The sequence below is a fragment of the Pan paniscus genome, chromosome 13 (genome assembly GCF_029289425.2).
Source record: "Pan paniscus chromosome 13, NHGRI_mPanPan1-v2.0_pri, whole genome shotgun sequence".
NCBI lineage: Eukaryota > Metazoa > Chordata > Mammalia > Primates > Hominidae > Pan > Pan paniscus.
In genome coordinates, this window is record NC_073262.2 from 124,260,008 (window position 1) to 124,286,361 (window position 26,354).

Genomic DNA, 26,354 nt, shown 5'->3' on the forward strand with positions numbered 1-26,354 from the left:
AGAGTGAGACCCTGTCTCAAGAATAACAAACAGATAAACAAAAAATCCAGCATGAGTGTATTATGGAGTAGAATGCAACATTTCTTTTTATCGAAAATAAGACTTCAAAGACAGGCCCTGCACATTGCAGTCATTTGCGGCCACACTTGCAGATCCTTCAAATTATGGAATCATCTTTACTGTCCTAAGAGGTACTTTGATAAAAACTTTGAGAAACACTTCTAGTTAGCTTTTCATCTGCTATTTTCCACCTCCTTATTCAGGGTATGCCTTAAGGCCAGGGACTTGGCAGTTGCCACTTTGTTATTCCTGGCAGCAGCCAGCACAAGGCACACCATGGGAGAAGCATTCAACTGATGTTGCTTGAATGGTTTTGTGCCTTGCCTATTAGGGATATAGATGATCCTCTATCTAGATCCCTGACAAGAGGGTAGAGAAACCTCAGATTCAGTCTAGACTTTGATCTACATTGCCATGTGGCCTTGTGCAAACTACTGAATGTCTCTGAGTTTCCTTGCCTGCAAAATCCAGAATACCCATTACATGAGGTTATTTTAAGACTTAAAGGAAATACTGTGCCAAGTATTCATCACAATGATACAAAGTAGGTACTCAAGAAATGAGAGCTGTTACGACAGTGATATGGTTTGGGTCTGTGTCCCTACCCAAATCTCATGTCAAATTGTAATCCCCATGTTGGATATGGGGCCTGGTGGGAGGTGATTAGATCATGGGGGTGGATTTCCCCTTTGATGATGTTCTCTCAATACTGTGAGAGTGAGTGAGTTATTGTGAGATCTGATTGCTAACAAGTGTGTGGCGCCTCCCCACCCTCTCTTCCTTCTGCTCTAGCCATGTGAAGGCTCCTGCTCCCACTTTGCCTTCTGCTATGAGTAAAAGTTTCCTGAGGCATCCTTAGAAGCTAAGCAGATGCCAGCATTGTGATTCCTGTACAGCCTGCAGAATCATGAGCCAATTAAGCATATTTTCTTTATAAATTGCCTATTCTCAGGTATTTCTTTATAGCAGTGTAAGAATGGACTAATACATACACTGATGATGATGCTGGGATGTTGATGATATTAGCTTAATCTTAATAACTAACATAAATCATGAAAGAACTGTAAAATTAATTAACAAATAAATGAGGAAAGACATTTTCAAAAATAAATTTTTTCTTGCTCAACATCAAATATCAATTTTACTCCAGCTAGTAAAGAAGATAAACCTGAAGTCTATTCTAAGTCTACTAAGACATCGTAACATAAACAAACAAAATCATCAGTATTCTCTTCCTTGGATCTAAGCACTACATGAAAATCCCAAGTCTTACTCATATTTTCTAAGTTAATGAGGAATCAGATATAATCGATGATGTTATAGAGAAAACACTAAAAATAAAACAAATATATCTTGGAGAAAGGGTTTAAACATAGCTTTGAGAAATAAAAGCCTCTAGCATCATTTTTCTCTGTCAATTTTGGTAAAAGCATTTTAGGAAGATGCTTTTTACAAGACTTACCATTATGGAAGAGTGATAATATGAAAAGATCTTCTCTCAGACCTGGAGCATCTAATGAAAATGCATAATCTTCCATTCTTAGTTCAGCAAAAAGGTCTGGGTGCCACAATCTAAAAAGGGATTTTTTTTTTTTTTTTTGCCACTTTCTGAATTTATTCAGCCTGACAACATCACATTCTCCATAGCCTGTGATTGGGTGCCACACTGTCCATATTATCACACCTAGGTCAGTCTTTAATCAGAAGTCTTCATTTTCAAAGTGTCTCATGTCTATGAATCCACTGTCACATTAGTGGTGGCTGGATGGTGACTTCAAGGATATCTTTAGGTCCCATAAGTCCTAATAATTTAGAGGCATTTTCCTGAAATCATGAGTACATGCTTGCATATCCATCCAGGCAGGACCTGTTCCCAGAAGTGACTATCTGCTCAGAAGAAATCCAGAACTCTCTGGGGTGAGAGCATGGGGTGTTCCTAATGAAATAAATTCACAGGTCTCAATGACTGTCAAGCATGGCCTATAAGGGGGTCTGGGTGTCCGTTAATGGCACTTATTTTCTCCACCTGAATTCTGAACCATGCAAGAGGTTTATTGTATGCCTTAGCTGTGGAGAAACAATGGCCTTCCTAATGCTGAGCCACCAAATTATAGACTTATCTGGTCACTCTCAGGAAAGATGAGGTCTCTTTGTGTCTCCCTGGAGCCTGAACTGTAAGGCATGTGGTATGGAGTAATAGAGCAGAAGCCTGTGGGATGCTCAAGACTACAAAGAAAGGGATGAGGCTGGTGTTCATGTTCCCAGGTTCTCATCCAGGTCTCACCAATCTGAGGAATCACCTCTCTCCTGTGTGAAGCTGCAGAAAGAAGACCTGGGTGTTAAGATGATGGGGCTATCTCCAGTGGAAAGAAAACCTAGGAAATGAGGGACATGTGTTCCCTCTAATAGCTTATGGCAGGGTTCATCAAGCTCAGCACTATTGACAATTTGGACCAGATAGTTCTTTGCTGTGGGGGCCATCCTGAGCATTGTACCATATGTAGTAGCCTCCTTAGCCTCTCCCCACTAGACATTAACAGCACACACCCCCAAGTCATGACAACTGAAAATGTTTCCAGACATTGCCAAATGTCCCTCTGTGGGTGGGGGTAAAATTTTCCTAGGTTGAAAACCACTGGCCTAGACTCCAGTCTTCTTTGCTGTAAACTGTTTCATTCAGAACACTTCCGTTGAGCGCTTACTATGTGCCAGGCTGGTTGGGAAATGTATTAGTTCATTCTCATGCTGCTAGTAAAGACATACCAGAGACTGGGTAATTGATAAAGGAAAGAGCTTTAACGGACTCACAGTTCCACATGAGGCTGGGGAGGCCTCAAAATCATGATGGAAGATGAAGAAAGAGAAAAAAGAATGTCTTACATGGTGGCTGGCAAGTGAATTTGTGTAGGGGAATTCCCCTTTATAAAATCATCAGATCTTGTGAGACTTATTCCCTGTCATGAGAACAGCATGGGAATGACCCGTTCCCATGATTCAATTACCTACTGCTGGGTCCCTCCCATGACACATGGGAATTATGGGAGCTACAATTCAAGATGAGATTTGGGTGGGGACACAGCCAAATCATATCAAGAAATGTAAAAAAGATCTAGTTTTGGCCTTAAATAGCTTGCATCTAGTGGACTCACAGAGATGTGTCAAAGGAGATACTTGGTGCTACACATCAACCCTAATGGTTCCCCAGCAGTGGCCTTGAATCACAAAAATCCTGTTTGACCATATGGAGATAGATCTGTTGTTCCTTCCATGACAAACTGCCTCTTAGGGAAACAGATATTTTTCTACAGATCTTTCAATTTCTGTTTGGAGAATGACTACTCTATCCAGGCTTGATGTTCAGAATGTATGCCTGCAGCCCATGAAATTTGTTTTCTCTCTGAGTAACGGGGCTTTTCCACCCGGTGTCTCCATGGCATCTGTGAGATCAAAGTCATTTATTTCACAACAAATATTAAGGCCCAAACAGCTTAAACTTGACAGAAGGCAGAATCTCTAGGGAAAATGCAGAGTTTAAACAAAAATAACTCACTAAGGCCCTTATCCAGTACTTCCGAATTTTATATACCAAATATATTGAGTCATTCACTGATACGATTATTATACTTTGGATATATGTCAAATAGTCATTTTTAAAGAAGTAGCCTTCTATTTTCACTATCTAAATTTTACGGCAGACTGTGGTGGCCTAAATGTAACGCCCTCACAGAGAAATGTTTTCTATGGAACCTTTTCCACAAAGGTGTCAGATATCTGGGGTACAAATGGTAGTGAAATTTGGGATTGACTTTTTAAAAAATTATTTTAGCAGAGTAGAAAGGAAAATAATGTATTTTTATAATAGTAGATCTCACATTTTCTAGGGCATAGGCCATTTTCATGAAGGATGGACTTTGAGCTTTCCCACTTTTGAAAACATAGAAACAGCACCAAGACAAATGGGAATACAGCTCTTCTTTTTAATAGGATGGTGAATTAGAGAGGGGAGAAGAATCAGAAACTCAACAGGGGTCCGTATACGTGAGTTCTAGACCCAGGTCTACTTTGTCTGTGAGATGATCTTTTATGTCATTTTCCTTTTATTACATTAAGGTTAAGAAATGAGATTCATTCTCTGAGTTTTCTGATATTAAAATAAAGGGTAAGGTAAATGATATTATTACTAATATTGAACAACTTTATTTATTTAACATTTGTTGATAGCATACTCTGCACTAAGCTCCATTCCAGGCACTGGGGCTGTGATATGATTTGGCTCACCTTGAATTGTAAAAATCCCCATGTGTCAAGGGTGGGGCCAGGTGGAGATAATTGAATCATGAGGTCAGTTTTCCTCATACTGTTCTTGAGGTAGTGAATAGGTCTTATGAGATCTGATGGTTTAATAAAGGGGAGTTCCCCTACACAAGCTCTCTTGCCTGCCACCATAGAAGATGTGCCTTTGCAGCCGGGCGTGGTGGCTCATGCCTGTAATCCCAGCACTTTGGGAGGCCGAGATGGGCAGATCACGAGGTCAGGAGATCAAGACCATCCTGGCTAACACGGTGAAACCCCGTCTCTACTAAAAATACAAAAAATTAGCCGGGCGTGGTGGCGGGCGCCTGTAGTCCCAGCTACTGGGGAGGCTGAGGCAGGAGAATGGCGTGAACCTGGGAGGCGGAGCTTGCAGTGAGCTGAGATCATGCCACTGCACTCCAGCCTGGGGGACAGAGCGAGACTCCGTCTCAAAAAAAAAAAAAAAAAAAAAAAAAGATGTGCCTTTGCTCCCCCTTCACCTTCCCCACCATGATTATGAGGCCTCCCCAGCCATGTGAAACTGTGAGTCCATTAAACCTCTTTTTCTTTATAAATCGCCCAGTCTCAGGTACGTCTTTATTAGCAGGGTGAGAACAGACTAATACAGGCCACCACTAAAGGGGATTGCTAATTTAGACAAGAAAAATACATATTCTCATGACAAATATCAAAGTTTAAAAGACTTCATAATTGTGTCAGCATTATGTGTTAAGAATCTCATATTTAAAGGAAAGTTTAGAAACCTATCCACAACCTTTAGGCATCTTGAAAAACGGAAATAGATCTCCTCCCCACCCTTAAAAGCAGAGCCACTAGAATGAGGGAGAATGAAGTCTGGACAGGTAAAGGGATGGAGCAGGTACAGGTCTAGGATGCCCCAGCATTCACTTCCTCATCTTCGCACCCTCTTCTCCCAATGCTTATTCTGTGCGTCTGGGGAATACTGACATTTACTCCACCAAACGTACAGAAGCGTGCACACACACATACCCACACACACACACAAAAGCACATACACGCTCAACATACATATACACACATGGGCCTGAGCTCCTCAAAATGGCTAGCTAAATTCATGCAGCACACTAAAGAGAGCTAAATCCATGCAACACTAAAGAGAGAGCATCACTTTTCTGAATTCAAAAGACTGGATTGCACTGAATATAATGGGTAAACAACTGAAATTTCAAACTCCAACAGCCTTAATAGACAGAGAAAGCATGGTGCACTTACTATAAAAAATAGTAACAATTATTCCCAGTCAATGATAGCGAATCTTTCCAGGATATTTTGGTTGATATTTTGGCTGACTGGACAATCCTGGAATTTAAAATGTTATTCAGTATTGAGCACAACATTTTCGGGTAATGACTGAAGCTGATCTTCACTGTTCAAAGACAGGAGATTGGTGGTTAAGACTGCAGAAAAATTATTAGGGCTGTAGTTTCACTTGTGATATAAATGAATCTCCTTTGAATGTTGAGATCCTTGAAAGTCCTCCTAAGTGGCATTTATTAATGTGCTTTATCATGTCCGGGAAATAGTAGTAGTCAGTGTGGGTGTTTCTTTTCAGGGGAATGAGAGTGTAAGAGGGGGAAAAGAGTTGCTCTTTCATGAATGTCTAAGAAGGGATTCTGAGAAATGCCACAATACTGGACTAACCCATTTATTTTGTAATAAAGACTGGGTATAACTCATCTTTTGGAGTTTTGTTTAATTTCGAACCCCTAACTCTATTGTTAATCCCTGTCAGTTTCCCCTGTAATTACAATCTGTTAACATTTCAAACAGACAGGAGGTTGTAAACGTCTTTGAAATTCCGTCGGTAGGTAGAGTTGATATTATTCAGACAGGATGAATTCCACCAAGGGGGAGAAATGTGGAGGAGAGGAAACAGATGAGATACTGGGAGTGAGCATGTAATGGGAATAAATCCACAGGTCCCGAATGGCACACCTGGAACATCCCTGCTACTGCTCCAGCTTGTTCCCAGGTGATCCTCAGCACAGACTTAGAACCTTTGGAAACCCAGGCAGCCATGACCACTCAATTATCCTGGGCACTAGAGATGAAACCTATTTCTTATTTTTGGATAGGATTTGTGAGATAAAAAGACAAGGAATCATGGTCAACTGAATCAAAAAAATATCTCTGGATACTCACCAGGGTAGAAGGCCTAAAGAGCCTGACCTGAAAAACACCTTAGACATAAATTTTACAAATGAGGAAGCTGAGTTTCAAAAGGCTGTTCCTTGACAAACACCAAAATAATTGATGACAACCACAAATAGCATGTTTCAATGGCATCACCATGTATGCTGTCCCACCCATCAATCAGAAGCATGCATCTGCATTTTAATATATGCCTATAATTGCTTATTATTCAAGTTTTCTATTTAAAAAGCACTCTTGGTCATATATATTGTGAGTAATTGAGACTCTACTATATATTGGTAAATGATTTGCATGATCTGGACCCCACAGTCCTAGTATGACATTTCCCTCTTTTCCTATTACTAGCCATTCACAGCATCCAAAGACAACAGAGGTGCTGGATCACTGCCAGGCCCCAGGCATTGAAGCCTTGCTTGCTGCAATTCTCTTTGGCTAAGTTAGGCACATACTAAAATGGATACAAGGATCCCATAGCAATTGCCTTGTAAGACACTTATAGGCAACTGATCACAAGGTGGACAAGGGAAAGCTTTCAAGAACCCTGAAATTGAATTTGGAGTAACTAATACAGCTGGGGAATGATAGCGTGGAATGTCTCAAGGTCGCTTGCAACAGAGAAAGGGGGCCTTATTTCAAAGAAATTGCCCTGTCTGCCAAGATAAAAATGAGACACACACAGCAAAGAGAAAAGAGCAGCTGCTACAGAGCATTACCAAGGGAGATACTGCAAAACAAATCATCAGTGGGAAAGAGAATGAGGAACACCACGAATTTCTTCCATCACTGGACAAGAAGCGCTCTCTCCTCTAATTCATAGGATAAAAAGAAAGCTGGCTCCAAATGGCCATTTAAGCCCAGTAGGGCCCTTTGCAAGAATGCGAAAGAGAGAAGATAACATGATTTTCTCCACTGTGTCAAGATGCAATGGCTACATATACCTCCTGCAGCTGAATTATAAAGGCTGGAGCGTGCTTGTGACCATTTGGACCACATGGTTCCCGCTGTCAGAAGGTACCCCCCAGAGACATCATTTTCCACTGCCTATGGATCAGATGTCCAGCAGATTCCAGGAGGCACAATTGTTAATAGACTGAAATTGTCTTTGCTTCTGGAGGCAAAAGTGAAGATAGGCAGGGCAAAGATTTTCTCTTGTGCTTTCTTCTAGAACTTTTATAGTTTTAGGTTTTACATTGTGTATGATCCCCTTTGAGTTAATTTTTTTATGTGATGCAAGATATGGATCAAGATTTGGATTTGAATATGGATAACCAATTGTTCCAGCACCATTTGCTGAAAAGGCTATCTTTTCTTCACTAAATTGCTTTTTTAACTTTGAAAAGAATCAATTAACCCATATATGTGTGTATCTATTTCTGGACTTTCTATTCTGTTTCATTGATTTATATTGTCTATTCTTTTGCCATTACCACATGGTCTTGATTACTGTAGCTTCATAGGAACTCTTGAAATTAGGTAGTGTGATTCCTCCAACTTTGTTCTTTTTCAAAATTATGCTGGCTATTACAGTTCCTTTGTCTTACCATATATATTTTAGAATCAGCTTGCTGATTTTTACACACACACGCACACACACACACACACAAACCTGCTAGATTTTTCACTAGAACTGTACTGAATTCATACATCTATATTATTATTTTTTTAAGATAAATTGCTTCATAAATTTATTCTGATGCTTCTGGTTCAAACTCAGGGATACAGGGGTTTCTACTTTAACCTCTTCTCTGTTACACTTGTGTCTCTTTCCTTCCACACCAAATATCCTAGTTCTCTAGGACACTGAAGGTGATAGAATTGGAACATTTCATAATTGTTCATCTAGTTTATCCCATATTACGAACATAGCCTCTGAATAATACTCATATTATAACAATATAATTACTAATATTAATTAAAAACTTTTTTGCATATGCCTCTTTTTCTCCCATTTTTATAATTGTACTATATCTACATTTTCTGAACATAGAGTCATCCCATTACTATAAAAAATCTGCCTTGATATTTTTTCTAAAAGACACACTCATCTATTTATTTAACTTAGTTATTCTCTGCCTCCTTCAAAAATGATTTTAAACTCCCTTAAAAAGAGGAAAATACAGTTGGGTAAAAAGGAAGAAGCAAATATGTTAACCATAATTTAAATATGTGTTATGATTAAGTGCAATATTTGGCTCAATGCATCCTAACAGCCAAATTAAAGGTAAAAATGTGACAAGTTACATAAAGTGGTATTTTTCAAATACAATTGAAATTTTTTTTTAAGATTAAAGGCAGAAATTTTTTTACATTACATTACTAGGAGACAAAAATTGAGATGTGTAATAACATCCTCAATAAGAGTTTCACAGAAATGTAAAAAAAAATTAACATGAAAAAAGTTCAACATAATATTAAAGTGCAAATCAGTAAAACCGAGAGATCTTTCAGAGAAAGACCTTTATCTTAAACAGTTTTTTGATACTTTTAATGTACATCATGTAGCTGTTTGTCTCTTTTTATTATAGTATATATTATTACAGAAATATTTTAAATATTTATATTTAAATATATTTATGCATATATTATATACGGTACATGTGTATATATTTTTGCTTTTCTAATTAGAAAGAATTTCCCACTATCAACATTATTACTAAGAACTTTAGCTGACTCTTTGAGCCAAGAAAACACTTTGAAAATTCTACTCAGCCACACCTTAGAAACTGCCCAAGGTGCTTCACCACCAAGCTTAGGCTATGTTAAAGCAAACATGGCATCAGCTTCAAGGGCAAGGCAGGGGAAGAAGACATTAGTTGCAGATATAATAATATGGGAAAAGGGGGTCAAAGAATGGACATTTGACTAATGGGGTGAACAGCAGGAGAAGAGTGTTAGTGACTATGAGACAGTGGATGTGGAAGGAAAGATCACAGTACCATTGACTGTCCATTGTAAAAGTCCAGCAAGACCTAAAGCAAATGAGCATGTCCTAGAGAAGTCTGAATTTGTTAACAGGAGACTAGCTTAATGGACAGTGAATAATAGGATTACTGGAAAAGGTAATCTGGATAGGAATAAGATATAGATAAATAAAGATTGAAGTTTCCTGAATTCTCCCACACAGAGTTATATACAAATTCTAATACCACAGTATTTTCCACCTTGAATCATGCTTCATGAGTTTGCTTTATGAAAGAGCATTTCATTTACTTGAAGGTGACAGCTTGCCGATTTTCAGGTGACTACATCCTTATCACCAGTTGAGAGCCAGTGGGCTCCTCTCAGAAAATCGGGCTTACACAGACAAGATAATCCACAGTTTTATGCCAAATTTCTCTATCTATCTGTTGCTACTCTGTGAGGGCATTCTGACCTCTTAATTCCTTGAGGGCCATAATTGACCAGAAACACTCTTGACTGCATCAGGAATTGAGTGGGAACTCTTGATAGGTCTTTGGTCAATCACTTAAGAAAATCCATTTCATTTAAGTCATTCCTGGAAATTTTTTCTATTACTTAATTATGTTGTGCACTCTTTTGCTTCCCTCTCATGATATAAGGACACACAGGTTAATGTGAAAGAAGCATATGCAATTACTAAAGAAATGAAGTTTTTCCACTGATAGGTATATGGGTTAGATTGAATATTAACACTGATTCCTCATGCTCTTTCCTTATGACACCTAAGTAATAAGTTACTTGCTTTCATAAATTTTTGAAATTGTATGTGATTAGTAATAAAAGGTCTTCATCAGAAAATAATATCCTTACAAACAGGAAACAGGGGTTTTAGTTGAAACGCATGGAACATATATTTTCTTGATAAAGCTGATATGGTTTGGCTGTCCCCACCCAAATCTCATCTTGAACTATAGCTCCAACAATTCCCACATGTGGTGAGAGGTAATTGAATCTTGGGGGCGGGTCTTTCTCATGCTGTTCTCGTGATAGTGAATAAGTTTCATGAGATCTGATGGTTTTATAAGGGGGAGTTTCCCTGCACAAATTTTCTCTTGTCTGCCACCATGTAAGACCTGCCTTTCGCCTTCCACTATTATTATGAGCCTCCCCAGCCATGTGAAACTGTGAGTCCATTAAACTTCTTTTTCTTTATAAATTACCTAGTTTTAGGTATGTCTTTATCAACAGTGTGAAATAAAGTATAGAAAGTCTATTATATTGGAAAGAACACTGGGGCTCAGGCATTAGCTCAACCCTTAGGTCCATACCTTATGGTCACATAATATTGGATAAGTCACTCAATGTCTTTGAGCCTTGTTTAACATAGAAATAATAATAATGACCTCATCGGATTAGTCACAGTCAGATTAAATAACATGTGAAAAAAGTTCTTGGTAAATGCTAATGTATTCTGTAACTGTAGTCTATCAGTATGTGTGGCTTTTTATAAAAGTCTAGGTCTGCTTTGTGATCCCAGAAATCCCCTTCATCCTATTCTGGTGTGGGGCCTGCATTCATTCTGCCTTATCTCCACAAACAGCTGGAATGAATCATTAGGAGTTGTCATTCTTCCCACCCGGGAAGAGTAATTGGCTTGTGTCTGATCCCCCAATAAGCCGTCAAGGGAGGAGGAGTCAGGAAGCCGGATGGAGAGTGAGTGACATTGGACCCACAGTCAGCACAGCACATACCCCATCCCAGGCCATGATAGCTTCTAACTATGAAGAATGACAGCAAGCCAACGAGTCCTTTCATCTTCAGGGCAAGACGCTGGCTGCTTTAAGATGACGAATGTTATTTATTTGGTTGAGAGCAGAAATGATCATACACATTAATATAATTTCATCAGTTTCTGAAAGAGACCCCTGCATCCACACCCTTCCCTCCCACCACTTAATCCCGCTGGTTATGTACCAAACGTGCCATTAAATAATACGTTTTTCTTTTTGCTGACAAACAAAATCAGATGCTAATCAATAGGAATTCAGTTGGCAGAGATGTCTTGCTCATCAGTGAAATTACATCTGGGTCTTGTTGGCTTGATGGTAGGAAATCCTTTTGATGAGAAACTGAAATGAAAAAAATGCTCTCTCTTATCATAAGAAACTATAAACAACCACAACACTCAACAATCAATCAAGCAAACAAACAGAAAACCCCTCAGTTGTTGGGGTGTTGGAAACTAATTTTATCACACTGTTGCCCCTCTCCCCCAATTTAATACAAGCTATTGAGAAATAATTATACAATTTGCTTATTCAAAATTTAAATATGCTTTCTAGACGATTACTCTAAAAAAACAGCGGGAGCTCAAAGAAGGATGTCCTATTGTTTTGGGGCCACCTTGACAAGGCTGTGTCCATCAAAACTGACCCTTTCACTCATATTCAATGAGGCTACTAACCTAGCTCCATAGCTATTGTTTACCCTTTCAAGGAAACACATGAAACATTAGCATTTCCTAATAATAAGTCTCCCCGGGTGTTCTTATTTAGGTAGAACCCCTTCATCCATCAGTGAAGGTCCATTGCCAACCTGTAGATCTAGGATAGTGTTGATGCTTTTGTTATTAATCAAGCTCTTAGTACATCAAAAGAAAGTGGCTCATTCCCTTTTTTTCTCCCCACCAAATATTGTGAAGACAATAGAATAAGGGGGAAAACACTCACCAAAAACATAAGCACAGTGTATAATTTGGAATGGCCGTTAACCAGAATATAATAATTCTGTCAGAGATATTTCTCACATCACTGAAGAGTGTTTTGAATCGGTGAAACCTTTAAAATAGAATATTGAATATCATAGTCTCTCCTTCCTTCCTTCCTTCGTTCCTTCATTCCTTCCTTCATTCCTCCCTCCCTCCCTACCTCTCTTCCCTCCCTCTTCTTTCTTTTCTTTTCTTTCTTTCTTTTCTTTCTTTTTTCTTTGTTTCTTCTTTCTCTTTCTTCTTTCTTTCTTTCTTTCTTTCTTTCTTTCTTTCTTTCTTTCTTTCTTTCTTTCTTTCTTTCTTTTCTTTCTTCCTTTCTTTCCCTCTTCCCACCACCCTGCTCCTCTTCTTTTTAGCTATAGGGCCTCCAAATGCTTTCACATTTATTAGTTTACTTACACATATATTAGTTTACTTTATCTTCATAGAAATCCTAAAAACTAGTTAGGACCACTAGAATGATGTTTGGGTATTAAAAATGAGATTAGCAACTTTTTTAAGATCAATCAAATGAGAGATTATACATCGGAGATTCAAATCCAGGTTTCCTAACACCTGAGGTAGGGCTTTTTTCAATATTTCTAACTACTCTATTCCTATTCAATTTAGGTACTGAATGCCTGGTGGTCAATCCACATTTTAAGGTTGCATTCACTAGAATCAGATGTAAGTATAAAGTCCAAGTAAGCAAAAAAGCATATTGAAAACAATTTCAAAATTTCTGGGAGAACTGCTAAAAATATCAATAAGAATAAGCATTTTCTAGCTTAATCCTTTACATAAATAGATGCTACTGCTGACAGTGTTTTTTCCAGAGCTGGACTTCCCACTGTCAGCAAGAGGCATGCTGAGATATTTACGGTGATCATGTTTTACATCACTCCATCTCTATCCTCCCTGGCTTTCTCAGCATTCTCTGAGCAGGGTGGGATAAAAGGCTGGTATCATGTAGCGATGACCTCAAAAGCCCCACACTGGGCACTGTCAATATGGCATGTTCTCCCCAGCTTCCCGTTCTTTGAATCCCTTCCCTGACAACCAGATGGATTGTTATGCATTTGCTTGCATCATGTGGCCCCCAATACTAACCTGGCTGTCTCATTTCTGATAGACAAGGATGTGGGACTCACATTGAAGCTGAGTTTCCAGCTGCACTCACTCTGTGCATACTCAGTGTTGATTATCTACTTGCCTGGAATAAAACAGGAGGGGCCACCACCATGGCTCATCCAAATGCTCCAGTAATTTAGGTTCACTATGATACCACGTGGTTGGGGCCATGCAGATTGGGGTGGAGTAACAATACTTCCAAGAACCTCAACTGTAAACATACAAAAACCAAATCTTAGGAAGAAGTAGTGAAAAGTAAAGGAAAGCAAATGGGTCTGTCAGAATGAGCAGAGATAATGGTTTAGCACAGGGTTAGGAAATCAGAGAAAGTAGAGTCCTATAATATCTGACATTCCCTCTTGGATCCTTTCCTTCCCTTTTGTTCTTCCCTGCACTTGCTTTGTTCAGTTCCTCTGCAGAAACACTTACCTCTTCAGTCTTGCAGAAGCCTTCCCTTAGTAATAATGGTACTGAAATTCATCTTCAATGGTAAGCCAAACCAGGAGCCAGAGGCTCCCTTTCTGAACTCCAGACTGATGCAGAGACAAATTTATCTTTTTGCTTTGTATTGAGCACAAGCTCTGCTCACCAAATCTTGATGGCTCCTTCTGTGCCTCCAGAGCCCGAGTTCATGCTTCTTTTGGAGCATTCATTTACTTTGAACATATCTTACAGGAACTTGCTTTCATAACTGTTTGCATCCTTAGTTCAAAAATGTCTGTGAGGCAGGGACAGTGTCCTCTTAGAAAATTGTGACCAGTACATCAGGACAGTGACGTGGACATAATATATCTCTGAAACATCTAATAGAGAGATTTTGCCCCCATGGCTTAGGGCAAGGGTGGGCATTTGACCATCTTTAGAAATATTTTTGATTGTCAAAACTTGGCAGGAGGCTGTTACTAGATAGAGGCCAGGGATGGGGCTAAACGTCCTACAGCGCCCAGGATATCACTCTACTACAAAGAAGTTTCCAACCCAAAATGTCAATAGCGCTGAGGGCAAAAAACTCTGTTAACAGAACAAACTACCATCCCCAGGTAAATCTATACGTATCTCCCCAAATAGGCAATTTTTCTGAGATGAATCTGACTAACGTGTCTGTCCAGGACAGTGTCTCAGCTTAAACAATGTTTCCAGCATAGAATGCCTTCTCTTCTCAACATTAACTCATTTATAACCCTTTGTGAAGCTTATTAAATAGACTTTATTATCCCCATTATACAATTAAGGAAATTGAGACTGAGGAGAGTGATCTGTGAAGGTTTCATACCTATGAAGGTGGCAGCAGACCTTGAATCTGAGACTTCTGGCTCCATGATCAAGAAAAAAAAAAAAATCAATCAAGACATGAAGGCATACAAATCCAGGGCATGTTGAGAGATGAGCCAAGAGTGACATGCCACTGAATCCTAGGGTGCAAAACAGAAAGAGAAAGTGGCTTGGGGTCAGATGGTTAGGCCTCCAAATGCCTTTTTAGGCAATTTGAACTTAGAAGTGGAGGGCTGAGGGTAGATCGCAGAATAGATGATTAGACATTTTCTTTGGAAGGAAGGGTGATTTGGCAGTGGATAGGCTGCTTGGAGAAGGAAAGATCATCCAGGAGGTGGCTGCAGTTCTTCAAGTCCCACTTCTAACCACTAAAGTAGGGTGACAGATAGAGGAACACATCAATCCCTAGAGCAGCCAAACTTAACTAGAAGCTGCATAGTTTGCTCCAGATAATGTCAAAGTTTTGGGAAAAGTAAGTAACTACTCTCTGGAGGTCACTGTATACACTCTGTGTCTGTGCTGCCATACACTGAACTAAAGACACAAATCCTTAAATTTTACTTTTCAGATCGATAACCTAGATGTATATAATCTGTAGGCCTATAGTTTAGATCTATGCTTTCCTGACACATGGTGAATAAACAACTAGTTTCCAGGACTCCAAAGCAACATTCCAAGACTTCTTTCTCCCCTTAAAATACTTGTACTTTAGTGGCCTTTATTAACCAAGTAACCCACCTCTATCTTTTAGGGTATGAGGATTTAGTAAACATATAGATGAGGAATGTGGTGAAGTTTCTTCTAAAAAATATGAGCCTGATTTGAGCTTTTTTTTTTTTTTTTTTTTTGAGACGGAGTCTCGCTCTGCAGTGGCGCGATCTCGGCTCACTGCAAGCTCCGCCTCCCTGCAAGCTCCGCCTCCCGGGTTCACGCCATTCTCCTGCCTCAGCCTCCCGAGTAGCTGGGACTACAGGCGCCCGCTACCACGCCCGGCTAATTTTTTGTATTTTTAGTAGAGACGGGGTTTCACCGTGTTAGCCAGGATGGTCTCGATCTCCTGACCTCGTGATCCGCCCGCCTCGGCCTCCCAAAGTGCTGGGATTACAGGCGTGAGCCACCGCGCCCGGCCTGAGCTTTGAGATTTAAAAAAATCTCTAAGCAGCTAGAGGGAATGTAGAATTTCAGGGAGTGTATACATGTTCTCAAAAGAATAATATGCAAACAGCCTAGAAGCCTCCCACCAGTTATACCTGGAGTGAAGCTTATTCTTCTGTGAATGCGATTTCTTCTTAACCTCCCACAGATGAAACAGAATCCAGCATCACTTGTGATCTATTTCTAATGTAACTAGTGGTGGCAGCTTGTTTTGCATTTTTTTAACCTTCTTTTTAAACATCAGACTAATCCATCATGAACAGTGACTGCTTTCATTGTATAGGCCTTTGAATTTCAGAATGCCTAATTTGTTTATTTAAATGAAAAAGAGTTTCTAAAAGAAAGTGGAAAAGCTAAGGAGAGGTTTGGGTTCTTGCTTGCAGGCAAATATTAATTTTGCTTCTAGGGTCACCATTTTTTGGGAGCTATCAGACACAAATATTCTGTAAAAGCCTCATTACAGGGAGTTTCTACTTTGAGATGGCCAAGAGAGTTGCCTCCAGGCCACAGCCACTCTGACCTTCTAGGCTTTTGGCCATCTTCACAGCACAGCCGATTTAATGATTTTATGAGGAGTCTTCCCCACCCAATCCTCTTAATAATTGGGCAAGTATTTATCCCATGCATTGGTGTTTTGGTTCAGTGATATCTAGGGCAGAATTGGAAACAACCTTGGATAAAAGAGATGATATTTCTCAAGGCGTATGATTTTCCCTTTGGATTTGAGTTACAGAAGATCTCAACCCTATTGTTCTTACCCTTCAATGTTGGCCTAGAAGGGAGAAAATTTCCCTAAGCAAGATATACCTTTTTGGATGTGTCAGAATATACTAGAACACTGGGCAGCAGAATTTCTGTCCACAAAGTCTTCTTTTCAGGACAGTTTTCTTTCTGTTTCAATGCAAACCTTCAGAAAGTTTTCTATCAGGGTATATCTAACGTTGAGGATCATCAATTGCATTAGCTCAAATCATGGACATGAGGATTGTGTGTTAAGCAAAAAGAATTTACTGAGTTTCTACTATATGTTGTTTCCTAGGAAGGTTATAATTGAAGAGTGACATACAATTATACTTCTTTGAGGAAGTTAAAATCTATTTGGATGGCAATCCTAATTTACCCAAAGAAACGGCAGAGAGAGAAACAATAGCTTCTGATCACAGGAGAAGGGTCATTTGAAATAGACCTTCAGTGTGCCCTTAGAATTTATAGAAGAAGATAAATGAGAGTTGGTATGCTCAGAGGATACTTCCTTGAAGAGGTAACCCTTGAACTGGATTTTAAATCTTAGACAGCATTTAAATACATCAAGATGAAGGAAACAAAATTTCAAATCTGGAGAGCAACATAAATAAAAATTTAGGGCCCGGTGCAGTGGCTCACACCTGTAACCCCAGCACTTTGGGAGGCCGAGGCAGGTGGATCATAAAGTCAGGAGTTTGAGACCAGCCTGGCCAATATGGTGAAACCCAGTCTCTACTAAAAATACAAAAATTAGCCAGGTGCAGTGGAGCATGCCTGTAATCCCAGCTACTCGGGAGGTTGAGGCAGAAGAATCACTTGAACCCAGAAGGCAGAGGTTGCAGTGAGCCAAGATTTGCCAGCACACTCCAGCCTGCATGACAGAGTGAGACTCCATCTCAAAATACAAATAAATACATAAACAAATAAAATAAAATAACAATAAAAATTTGGCAGGACACAGTAGGACTGGGGACAGAAAATTGGTTATGTGGATAGGCAGACTTTCGGACAAAAACTAGGTGTTATATGCAGAGGAGTAGACAATAAAATATGAGAAGTATCATGGTAGCAGATTGAAGGTCTTTGAAAACTTAACAGAAGAATTTGAACTTGATGGCACATGCAATAGTCATTGTAGGTTCTAGAAACAGAGGCCCATGTTGAAATCAGCATTGCAGTGCAAAAGGTTTGATGACCAATGAGGGATGGAGGAGAGGGCATCACTGAAGGTGACTCCAAGGCTGAAGGCAGGACTGTTATCACCTACAGAAAGAAGCCTTCCACAGGTTTTGGAAGGAGCACCTGTTTTTTTCCCCAGGAGAAGAGATTCCATTAGGCTTTCCCTAAAGAGAATCTGTAATGAAAAAAGAAACAAAACAAAAGCAAAAACTAGCTATCATTTTCTCGAAGTGAGGGGAAAATTAAATGGTATTTCTGAGAATAAGTCCTTTCAAATATGAAAAGTTATTCCTATGATGAAGTACTTGATTTAGTCAACTTTTTATTCATTATGACGGTGTCAGTATATATATAGAGAGAATAAAATCAATAGAGAGGAAAAACCTAGAGCTTCTTCTTTGTTGCTTTGTGTTCTCATAATACAAGCTCCTATCTCTCCACCTTGGTCTATGCTAATGTAGCCTTCTTTTATCCAGGTCTACCTCTTATACTGTCATCATTCCTGACTACTAATATGAAACCTTCTTCCACATAGTGTACTGAGAATCAAACAGATTTTCTCTTCTTTTTCAGTCATAACTCTCAGCTCTCCACTTTTCTACCAAGAAATCTTCCCCTCCATACTCAATCCCATCAGGACAAACCAGTTAAGTAGAAATGAAGCTGACATATAATCAGAGTCTTGCTGTGCTTTATCCCAATTCTTTTAGCTCTAAACCAAGGAAGCCATCTTGGTGAGACAAAAGGAGTGAGAACACAGTGCTTAGAACCCATGCTACTGTGGCTTCTCATGCAATGTAAAGCAGTGGGGAAATACTTTGGAAATAAACATAGCTTTATACCTACAACAGGCCATATTTAAGTATTTACATGCTTCTACTTATTATTTTTAATGTTATGCTGAAATTGCATGTCTATCATGTTGTTTAAACGATCTCATAGAAAGCCTTTTAAAGGAATATCTTGACTGCAGTGAGCTCTAATTTTTGTCTTTCAAATCAAATGAATGACTTTTCCAAATAGGAGAAGAAGAAGAGCAGGAGTGAATAGTATAAAGCAAGAGACTTGGGTTTGGCACAGAAATTAATTGTAAGAGAAGCTGGAAAGTACTTAAGATAATTCTGAGTTGCACTGATGATGCTCTCACCAGCATCTCTGGCCTGAACAACGGTCTCTGCTCTGATTTAGTCAAAGAGAAAACTGTCCCTCGATTTGTTGACAAAATCTAGCCTATAGACATGGTTTGTTTCTTTCCTGTGCAAGTGTCATTAAGCTCAAATAGACCTAATCTTCAACTGCTGAATGCCAAGGTGCCAGCCATAGCAGAGAAGTTCAGAACATGAACTTTGGAGCAAGTTGGGAAGACAACTGATGTTTAAATTCTACCTCTGCCATTTACCAGGTTTGAGACCTTAATAAAGTCATTTAATATTCTGAATCTTGATTTTTCTGTAAAGTCAAAATAATAATTATTAATTGGTTATTGTGATAATTAAATAAGAATGTATTGACAGGGCTTAGCAAGCACCTGATAAAATATTTAGCACCTAATAAATATTTAGCACTGAATAAAATATTATTTGCTATGACCTCTCTATGAGCCTGAGGGACACCTTTATAATGATGAAGTACAAGCATCTTAAGTTTGTTCTGTAGAAAAAAGAACTTGTAATAGTTTCAAACAAAGCTTTTCTTATCAGCGTCCTTCTCTTGATTAAAAATGTCATTACCTTCTGAACAACTCAGGCTGGAAACTACTGGACTTTTTATTATTATGATGATTATTTTTCAAATCCCTTAACTCCCTCTTCCCCTAACCTAGCGAATCTTCCATCACTGCTAGTTTTTTTCTTGAAAACAATGGTTTTCCAACTTTTTGTGGTTTATAGACTAATTTTAGAATATTGTGAAGCCAGGAAATAGTCTCCATAGAATAACGCACTCAGGTGTACAAAAGTTTATAGACTATGTTTAGGCTAAACAGACCCTCCAAAGCCCACATAAGTACCTCCTAGGTGTCTAGGGAGGAAATTTTGAGAACCCCAGCTCTAAAATAGTTCTTCAAACTAGATGAGCCTTTTCATGTCTTTGACATCTACTATAGTTCCAAATCCTTTTCATCTCTTGCCTAAATTCAACTTGGTCTCTTTGATTCCAGCAAGTTCTTTCTCCTACCGAGAATCCACCCTTTTCCCAATGTCTTTTTCACCTAAAGTAACATTTTCTTCCTCAAATTCTTTGGAAATTTGTTGTTGATTAACACTGGTCCTCAAATGCTACCTTATATCATGAGATAGAGAGATTTTGAATGTAGACAAGAGATGGGTTCCAGAGACCTAGATACTTTTTAAAAACTTTGGAGATGATTCTGACCCTAGTAGGCCCAGACCACACTTTGAGAAACATTATCCCAAGATGATCTCTTCAAGCTAACTTTCTCGGTCATCATTTTGTTCAACTTAGCCTCTGTCCTTTCATAAACTGGGTATGTTTTGAACTTTGTTTTTATTTGCCCTTCAATTTAGAAAACTCTCTTCACTCTCACAATTTGGTTGAAAAACTTTCTTTTCTTACATTGAAAAAGAAATTTAGAGACAGGGTCTCACTGTATCACCGAGGCTGGAGTGCAGTGGCACCATCATAGCTCACTGCAGCCTCAAACTCCTGGGCTCAAGCCATCCTCTTGCTTCAGCCTCCTGGGTCACTGAGATTACAGATGTGAGCCATTGTGCCTGACCTCAAAACTACCTATTCTTTACCACTCAGTACAACCACTGACTCTTCTATGGATTCTTCCTTCACCAGCTGCCCTAATAAGAAGGCAATATACCTTCTTCTAATGTCCTACCATTGCCCTCTGCAAGCACTGCCATTATAGCACATAGCAGACTTTCCCTTGAATTACTTTTGCTTGTGTGCATGTCTGGCACCTCCACTAGATTGTACAGTCCTTGAAGGTAGATCAGATTCTACTTACTCCATATGTTGTAGATATTCCTAAAATGTTTGCTGAATTATAAAATTTGCTATCATTCACATATGTGCCACATTTTAAAATTATTTTGTCTGTCCTCAGAACAGCAGAACTCAAAGTTATGGTACAGAGGAGACTCGTGTGTTACAATGCAGGGCCATGCTATTGTGCTCGGGCCAGCTTGTACTGGCTTGGAAGAACTGTCTGTGTGCATTTCTTCCCAATTCTGAATTCAATGATGTCTTTTTGATAAGCTTGAAATCAGTCATAGTGATAATATTTACCCCACAGAAATCAACAAATGCTACAAATCAGGGTTTTTTCTTTTAAATATTTTTTTCTTTTTTTGAGAATGATTTACCAGCACAGCACTGCCAGTAACCAAAATAGTCATATAATTTCTGAGTGCCTTCATAGAATCCAATCTAATAAGAAAAACTCATTTAGCAATCTTGAAAGCCACCGTTTGCAAGTAAAAGAGCTACATATAAATCAAAGCCCTGGAACTTCACTGCTCAGAATGACATAGAGTAGAATATACCAAGGTACCAAGATGTAGGATTTTCCTTGATCTTCCATTTGTAAACTATGAGACATTAAGCAAATTGCTTGAATCTCTTGTAGGCTTTAGTGTTATCACCTTCACACTGAAAACATTAATGCCTTCCCCTATTTCAAAAACCTAATTTAAGAGTAAATGAGGGAAGCCATGTGTGCAGAAGCATTTTAAAAATTGCTATCAAAATGTGTTCTTTCTGCCTCTGAGCTTCTAGATTCAGTTTTACAAAGGAGATTCCAGTCAATAAGACAGTGACAGTTCTTTATCCTCACTAATCAATCTAAATCTACGAACAGTTAGTGCATGCTTTAAATGCTGTATGTATCATCCATTTCCTTCCTCAAAAGGCAAACCTGCAGAAACATCAACCAGACTAGGCATTTTGCCTCTTCTCCTAGAAATGTTCCCTTTATTTGCACGGAATTCCCTTTTCCTTAAAATGGTAAACACTAGAACAATCTGATCTTTATCACAGATTTTAGTGAAATACAGACATACCATTTAACTATCCTCCCTGCTCTCCATAATATAAAAATAAATGGCATTGATTAGTGATTGACTTCAAAGTGAATAATTGAGCTTTAATGAGTTTATAAAAGGGATTGAAATCAAGGCAATAAATTAAAAGCAAAATAAAAGAGTAAACAAGAAAGGATGTTTTACAACTTGGTTCCATTACAGTCTATGCTAACCAGATTAAAAAGTAATTGCCATGTCAAGAAAAATTATAGTGGCCTCTGCAAAATGGAGGAGCAGTCGGCTCTCTTTGTGTGTGGGTGTAAAATGAAGAAAATAGAAAGTAAATAATTACAGAGAGGGAGGGAGAGGGCAAAATTTTTTCCTGGCAGTCATTACGCTTTTAATATCAGAGATTTCTTCATAGAAATAGACATTATCATCAACACATGCTAATGAGCTACCTGATTTAAACTAAAATCTTTAATGTCCTCCATTATCTTTGTATAAAGTGAAGTTTCCTGCTTTGTAAAGATATAAAGATATCTAATATCTTTTGTATAACATATCAGGAGTATATTTATGACTGCATGGTTTAATCATTTTAAATGTCCCTAAATTAATGACATTAAAAAGACATAATATTCTCAATATTTTAGGGGACCTTTTAAAAATAGGCTTTAAAAAAATAAAAAATTGATGACATTTAGACAAATGATCTAAAATAAGAAGCACTTGTGATTGGAGAACCAAAAGCCACCATAAAATAGGGAGATTACATAAAATAAATTGGATTTAGCTATCATCTCTATGAGCCCTGATAATATGTCACAGGGCACTTATGGAATTGAATGCAGCCCTCACAGACCCACAGCTCATTATCACTGAGAATTCATGGGCAGCTGGTGAGAAGCCTAAATAGTGGTAAAGGGCAGATGTAGCAGCAATTTTTAAAATAACTATCTCTAGAATCTTCACAGCCTGAGAATCCGCTCTAAGAAAACAACCAAAAAGATGCAAGCATCAAAATTCAAGATGGTATCTGTTGATAAATCTAATAAGCAAGATAATTGTGACTTAACATGTATACAGGGAACTGTGGTGGGTACAGTGTTGATGGCAGTGAATTGGAATTAACCAAATGTCCCCACAGACACATCTATCTATTGGGACTTCCAAGTTAGACTGGGAGCACTTGTACAGAATGCCTGGGAGAGTCGAGGTAGCCAAATGAGGAACCTGTTTTGAGATAATAGGAATGTTTTCCAGGAGTGTTAAGACCAGCCCTTCAGTAGTTGGAGTATCTTGACCTCTGTATTAGTCCATTTTCATGCTGCTGATAAAGACATACCCGAGACTGGGCAATTTACAAAAGAAAGAGGTTTAACGGACTTATGGTTCTACGTGTCTGGAGAGGCCTCACAATCATGGCAGAAGGCAAGGAGGAGCAAGTCATGTCTTACATGGATGGCAGCAGGCAAAGAGAGAGCTTGTGCAGGGAAACTCGCCTTTATCAAACCATTAGATCTTGTGAGGCTTATTCACTATCAAAAGAAAAGCACAGGAAACACCTGCCCCCATGATTCAATTACCTCCCACTGGGTCCCTCCCACAACATGTGGGAATTCAAGATGAGATTTGGGCAGGGACACAGCCAAAACATATCAACCTGTAACAAAGGCTTAGGTATCACAAATAAAGAGGAGAACAGACCTGTTTATACTTTCATCACACCCTAAGTGAGGACTAACACTGATTTTTATTGTGCATTTACTTTAAGAATCTGTAGTCCTGGCTAGATTGAGGTCAAAAAAATAAATAAGTAGATGTTCAGATAAATACACAATTGTATGTGAAAGATTATTTGAAAGATAATCACCCCCTTAAAGATTCATCATTCACTTAATACTATTGACAGTTAATATCCTTTGTACAAATTCTTTTTTGAGTTGGTCCGAGATGGAGATCATATGTTGATTCAACTCAGAAATTCAACTGTTACTCTAAGCTATGTGATAGAGATTGAGTAAAAAAAGTTTCTCTCCTTTATTTTCTAGTTTTCCTATTAAAAGAAAATCCTTAAATGCATTTAAGATGTTCCTCTCTTTACAGGACATAAACTCGTTCATAGCAGTGCTTTAAAAAAAAATCCATGACCACAAAAGAAGAAGCACGATTCAAATTGATTTAAAAACTTGGAAAGAATTTTATCTCAAATGGAAGAATTGTTTTTTCATTTCCATAATGTTCTTGGTTTTAGTTGAATTATTTCAAGGAAGTTTGCTCAGGCAAGTTAGGTAAGTTGCGTGGAGCTATCACACGCTACAAAAATACAAAAACATACAGACTTCTTAATTTCACAAATATTACAAAACAAAACATTGATCAGAAAAACCTGAAAATTTAATTTAAAATGGGATGTGATACCACCAGGCAGAAAAAAAATTGCAAATGGTCTTTAGACATACTAAGATGCCCAAATTAATTAACGATAAAATAAAAGTAAAATAAAAATGCACTAGATATCATTTTTTCACATATCATGAAAATGAAAATCCAAACAGTTAATAGCATACTTAGTTGGAAAGTTGTGGGGAAACAGGAATACAGAGATATTTGACAATACCTTTTTAAAAATGGAAAGTGCATATACCTTATAGAGTGGATACTATAGCTAATGCTTAGACATGAGCAATAGAGATTTTCAAAGTAATTCATTGCATAATGGTTGTAAGGGCCAAAAAACTGAAACAATGTTAATGTCTACAAAGAGAGTACTGATAAAATAAATTATGGCAGGCTAGGCACAGTAGCTCACACCTTCAATCCCAGCACTTTGGGAGGCCAATGCAAGAGGATCACTTGAGCATAGGAGTTCAAGATCAGCCTGGGTAACATAGTTAGACCCCATCTCTACAAAAAAATAAAAAATAAAAATCATCTGGGCATGAGGGCACACGCCTGTGGTCCCAACTACTTAGGATGCTGAGGTGGGAGGATAGCTTGAGACTAGGAGGTCAAGGCTACAGTGAGCTGTGATTGCACCACTGTACTCCACTTTGGGTGATAGAGTTAAACCTTGTCTCAAAAAAAAATATGGCAGATCCGTATGATGACTACTATATAGCTGTGGAAAAGAGTGAAAAGAGTCAAAGAATATAATTGCTCTCCAAGATAAAGCAAAAAAACAAGGTGCAGAACAGTTTGTATAGTAAGATATATTTTGTGTACCAAAATAACCAAGAATAAAACTATGTATTTATATTTGCTTGAATATACCCAGAAACTCTGAAAAACTGCACAAACATTAAAAGCAGTAATTGGCTGGGTGCAGTGGCTCACTCCTATAGTCCCAGCACTTTGGGAGGCCAAGGCGTGTGGATGGCATGAGATAAGGAATTCAAGACCAGCCTGGCCAACATGATGAAACCCAGTCTCTACTAAAAATACAGAAATTAGCTGGGCATGGTGGTGTGTGCCTGTATTCCCAGTTACTCGGGAGGTTGAGGCAAGAGAATAAGTTGAACCCAGGAGGGCGAGGTTGCAGTGAACTGAGATGGCCCCACTGCACTCCAGCTTGGGTGACAAAGTGAGACTCTGTCTCAAAATAATAATAATAATAATAATAATAATGATAACAATAGTAATTATCAGGACAGGCAGAAGATACAGGGTAGGTGAGCATACTTGACAGTTCTAGAAGCATATTTTAAATGACAGCCATAAATCACTTTGCTATTTTTCTATGATAATTGAAAGACAGTGACTCTAGGGAGTTTTGAATGAATATTGACTTCTTCTTAATTCTAAAGCTCTTGGGATTTGGTACATAGCTAAATTCAAACTTTAATTTGTTTCAAAGTATTTTTACGTCGACTTTCTATTACAGATTCTAAGATGCTCTAAAGAGCTAAATTTCAGTCCTTTATTAGTCTTTCATGAAGTAAATGGGATGTTCTTTATAGACCCATTTACTATAGTATTATATATGATAGATACATGCCATTTTTGTAAGGGTGTGAAGAAGAGGCCATATTGAATTCCTGCAAATATAGTGTCTGCATCAGTTTGGGACTTTCTCCTGAGTCACATTTCCATTAGATGTCGCCTATATGTTACACATATCCTTACACTACAAAATAATCACCTTTTCAACTTCTGATAAAGCTTGATCTATCTCATGATGATCGTGTCTCAGTTTAAATTAGTTCCTACAATATATCTCCTCATAGCGCTACTTTCCTAACACTTGCACTTTTAAAGTTATTTCCATAATGATTTGCTTAATGCAAATCTCTGACACCCAAATGTAAATACAATGGGGGCAGAGAATGTGTCTGTTTTTGTCTGTGCTGTGCTCTCTAGGCCTAACACAGTGTAAGTCAATCAATATGTGTAAAATTAGTGAAATTCTGTTCTAAATAAGCCCTATTTTAATTTTATTCTGAATTTTAAATAAATCTATTATTTTAATCATTAGCTAGTATATAGTGCAGAGAGGACAGTAAAACAGAATAAGCTTCTGTTTCAGACATACCTGAGTTAGTCTTACTAGCATTGACACTATCTAGTGTGTGCCCTTAGACAATGTCTTGGTTCATTCAAGCAGCCATAACAACAACAACAAACAAACAACAACAACAACAAAAACCCATAGACTAAGTGGTATATTAACAACAGAAATCTAT

The 26,354-nt window shown here is 38.4% G+C and overlaps 1 long non-coding RNA gene across 5 annotated transcripts in view; it reads left to right on the forward strand.

The window, feature by feature from the left end:
* The window catches only part of LOC117979472 (uncharacterized), a 138,565-nt gene that overhangs the window by 34,596 nt on the left and 77,615 nt on the right, over positions 1–26,354 (forward strand). For 3 of the 5 annotated variants that reach the window (XR_008624597.2, XR_008624596.2, XR_008624595.2), the window contains exon 3: positions 23,779–23,963. The exons of the other annotated variants lie outside the window; for them this stretch is intronic. This is a non-coding gene — a long non-coding RNA (uncharacterized LOC117979472). The remainder of the gene's footprint in view (positions 1–23,778; positions 23,964–26,354) is intronic. 5 annotated transcript variants of the gene reach the window in all.